The following is a 4,494-nucleotide window of genomic DNA, read 5'->3' on the forward strand; positions in this document are numbered from 1 at the left end:
ACAGCAGGATTTCAACATTGTTTCAAAGGTCTTCCCATGCAAGGCAGCTGTATCTAACAACAAACTGTTCTTCCTTTATCTTGACTTTTCCAGGTAACAGTTTTGATAGCTCTAGATAATAAAAACTAGAAGGGCCCTGCCACAAAGCCCATGCGTATTCCTAGGCAGATGTCATGACGATGACAGGTGAGCATTGCAGTTCCAGTTGTCACAAGGATATCGGCACAGCAGGTGGCAGCTGTAACCCTAGAGCCAAGCATTACTTTGTCTTCTCAGCTAAATCTGGGAGCTGTCACTTGGCCACTCCCCAGACCAGCAGCCCTGCTCCGAGCTCACCAAGGATCCTTGAACAGGGATGAACATATTGCTGCAGATCCAGGCTCACCTTCTCCCTTGTTATTTGCTCATTATTAGTTTTGGCATTGAAAGGTGCCCTGTTTGAAGGCTACAGTAAATCACCAATGAGTTTTTTTAACAAGTCCTTTGTGGAAAATCTTACTCAAGGAACAAATTAAACGCCCCAAATTCTGGAGACAGAATGAAGCAGAGTTGAGAGGAAGCTCTGAAAGTATCAGGGGCCCTGATCAAATGTATTTTATATCTTAGCTCTGGCATCACATTGGTCTCAAGTATTGCTGTCAATGCTGGGGAGGGATGGTGCAGCACAACTGCTGCAGCTGCATCACAGTGCCAGGCACTGACCTGACACTTGCTGGCTCAGAGGGTTTAAAATGTCCATGTGTATCTTTTCTTCTCAGACTGAGATAATGAGAGCTGTGAGACATGATTATGAGATACTTTTTTAAGAAAAAGGTGATAAAAGTTGTTAGCATCCATATGATGAGGAAAGCATAAGTTAATGACAAAGAGGAACGAATTTATTAATATTAAGCAGAATAGATAATTACTCATTACTTCTCATAATACAAAATTCAGGAAGACACTCATGTGGTCATGCAATTGTTCAAAACCTTCACTTTTGACAGCTCAGCTTATACCAAAACACATTAAGTCATGCCTGCCCAGTAGTACCTCTTTATTGGCTTCTTAGGAATGTCTGAAACACAGCCACTAAATAAACTTCACACACAGAAGTCCTTGTAGTTCTAGTGCTGGTCCTACTAGAGTTCAGCTTTGTTTTATTTGGTTGGTGAAGCAAACAAAGGTTCTTAGAAATGGATCCTACTGTTACAGGCAGGGTGACTCAAACCATGCCAGGTTTGATGGTGGAAGGCATTTCCATGAGGCCTTGTGGAGGCCAGAATCAGAAAGTGTTCCAAAAGAAATCAGGCAGTTTAACAGGGATAGGACTATTAGTGACAATAATGCCCTATGCTCAGCTCAGGAAAAGCTACGGCCACTTTCAAGGGACAGGACACTGGGCTGAACAGGCCTTCAGGCTCATCCAGTACAGCAATTTTATGTTCTTACACATTCTCTTTACAGACCTCTAGCAGCCCTGAGAAGCCCACTACTGATGAGCTAACTCTTCAGCTAATAAAATGTAGCTGGAAAACATCTGGCTCACAAACCAGTTTTGCAGACTTTGCTGCTTTCAAACCTTCATTTTGTCTTCTGACACCACAGCAAACACCACCCACTTCCCACGTTGCTCGGAAGGGTTTATCCTGAGTGCCGAAGCTGCAAGTCTGTCCCCAGTGAATGGAAACCCAGCAGCCTCTGTGCTTTGCCCCAGCCCAGCCTCTCAGACACCCCCATGGGCAGCTCACCCGCTACTGTGGCTGCATTTGCCTGTAAGAAGGAAAGTGTTGTAGTTGCAGCCGACCAAAACATGAGAGTTGCTGTTTGCTCCTGATCTAATTATACACTGACATAATTTAGCTGGAGTTGGCATTCATTACAGAGATGTCACAGTAAATGGTTTCATTCTGTTATGCAGCAATGGCAGTGTTAGCCCAAGGGAAATTCCTGAAGGAGACGAAAATATTCATAATTCCTTTTAGATGCTTTGTGAGCTTCTATCCGAATGAGGATAATCCAATACTCTGAGGCCTGAATTTTGGAGGCACCTGTCTTTCCTGATATCATTTGGCAAAGGCAATAATTTGTCTCATCTGGAAAGGGTTTGTGCTTAGTTGCCAGTGCAGTAAACAGCTCCAAGTGCGTGAGCCCTGCCCGGGGCTCCCCATTGTCCCTGCGATGGCACGGCACGAGGCTATATTTAAGACTCCAGGATGGGCACTCAAACATGGGGAACATTCTTCTGGGGAGAGTCATTCTTAGTGTCATCAACAGGGAGAGGGAAACGCTCCTTTGTCCTTTCTCTTTCATGAGGACGGGCACTCTCACTGTAGTCTTCACAGGGTGAGTTTGGTTTATCTGTAAATAAACTACTGTTTATAGCAAGATTTTGTAAGATCTTCAGAGCAGCATCAGGTGTTTTGTGTGATCACTTTATTTGAATTGCTCTTCAGAGATAGACAGGGCTTCATTATTCTTTCTGCTTTAAAGTGTCATTACTGTTTTCTAGCGTTATTTTTACAAAAATACTGTTTTACTTCATGTTTTCTCCCAAGAATCTATTCTGGTTTACTGGTCTGTTTAGAAATAGTATATATACTTGGATTGAAAAGTGCAGATTTTAGCAGCTCAGAATTCTGTATCCTGACAAAAACCACCAGATTACAAAGCACTGAGAATTTTCTAGGGAAAAAGAAAAAATATTGTATAGCAAAGATTAACCTGGATTGTAACTATTCATGAGAATGGAAGCAAAGATCTAATGTCCAGTAGTCATTCTGCAGCTGAAATAGTCCTGAAGAGAGCAATATTCTGGGAAATGACTAAGATATTTTTTCCATAAAAGCCTGGTTTATTTTCTCTTTCTTACACTTGTCAACATTTATTTGTTTCTTCCAAAATTATCATCTGCTGAGGAAATATCACCGTGATAATTCTGTATTTTCATTTGCAGTTTGGGATGTTTTGTATTTATCACAACCACTCTGCTTTTCCACACAACTCTGCTTTTCCATGGATCATTTTTAAGAAATTCATTTACATTAACAAAAAATTACACTACTAGTAAAAGCTGAGGGGTTTGTATTTTTTATCAGTTCAAAATTAGAAAGCAATAAAAGTGAAATCCAGGTGCAAAATTTGCCAAGGGAAAATTTCAGTAATGGAACATGAGCTAAGGAGAGATTAACAAGTATGTTTGAACAAATATTATTCAGCAACAATTATATTTCCAAAGCTGCTTTCTTAAAGCAACCTAAGCTCTTAGAACTTGAAAATCTGAACACTTTAAGGATTGTGGTGGATGTTTCTGAACCAATTGTAGGACAGAAGGAGATAAGGAGGGATACACTTTTAAAATTGACTTTTGTTTAATGCCCACTCATTAGTCAGTGTCTAAAAGCAGCACGCTGCTTATTCCCAGAGCAGAGGCTGCAGCAGCAGCCCAGTTCTTGGCAGCTAATGGAGATGGTTGGGAGCCCAGAGCACTGATGTTTGCTCCCCATGTTTCACCTGTAGGAGAGGGATGTCTCTGGGAAGGTTTCTCTGGTCACTCTGAGGAAAATCCTGCTGTTTACTGAGCAACTCCTTTAAGGCTGACGTTTTGAAGGATGCCATGTTTTCTCCATGATTACCAACCTTTTTTCTATGACCTAAGGAGAAACAACTGATGGCTCAGGATGCCCCCAAAGGACTCAATAAAGCATTATCCCCTTACAGTGCTGAACTCTGTTCTTCTCAGAAGCCCAGATAACGCAGCTGGGAATACAGGCTGAGTTTGGCAACAGCAACTGGAACTGCTTACTTTCAGAAAATCCACTTGGATTTTCCATCTACCACAGACATCAAGTGGTTTCTGCACAGCAGCCTGTGTGCTTGGTTCAGCAGCACTGCCTTATCTAGCCCCTGGCACACCCAGGCAGGGTCAGAACATGGTGCAGTCACAACCTGGGTGGCAGGTCACAGGCTATTTGGCATCACATCTACCCTGAAATGCATATTTTCCAGAACAAAACTCAGCTTATTTTCTAAACTTTTCCTCCGTATCTCACTATCTGATGTTCCACACCATAGTTTGTCCCTATCTTCCATGTCCCTCTGATCTCCCTTTTCATGCTTCTCCTCATCTGTCTGCATGCTATATTGGGGGTCTGATCTAATGGAACTCCCTGGAAGAATATCCACCAGATTTAGAGCGTAAGATCCGTAGTAGGAAAACAAATCTACCCACAAAATGCTGCCTACCTACTGTTCTGTTACAGCTTCAGCTGCCTTTACAGAATTACTAATTTCTTCACGGGATTCCATTTTTCACAGAAGGATCACAAAACAAACCCCTTTCATAGTCTGAATACACAGGTAGTATAGTATTATATGAACTTTGATTTGTAGCCCTGGAATGTCAAAGCAAAGATTTAATTATAATTCAAAGAGATTCTGTTAAGATGTCTCATTTGAAAGCCACTTTATGTTTTACTCTATTCCAGCAAGAAAGTTCATTTTTGACTTCCCAGC

The sequence above is a fragment of the Apus apus genome, chromosome 21 (assembly GCF_020740795.1).
Source record: "Apus apus isolate bApuApu2 chromosome 21, bApuApu2.pri.cur, whole genome shotgun sequence".
Taxonomy (NCBI): Eukaryota; Metazoa; Chordata; class Aves; order Apodiformes; family Apodidae; genus Apus; species Apus apus.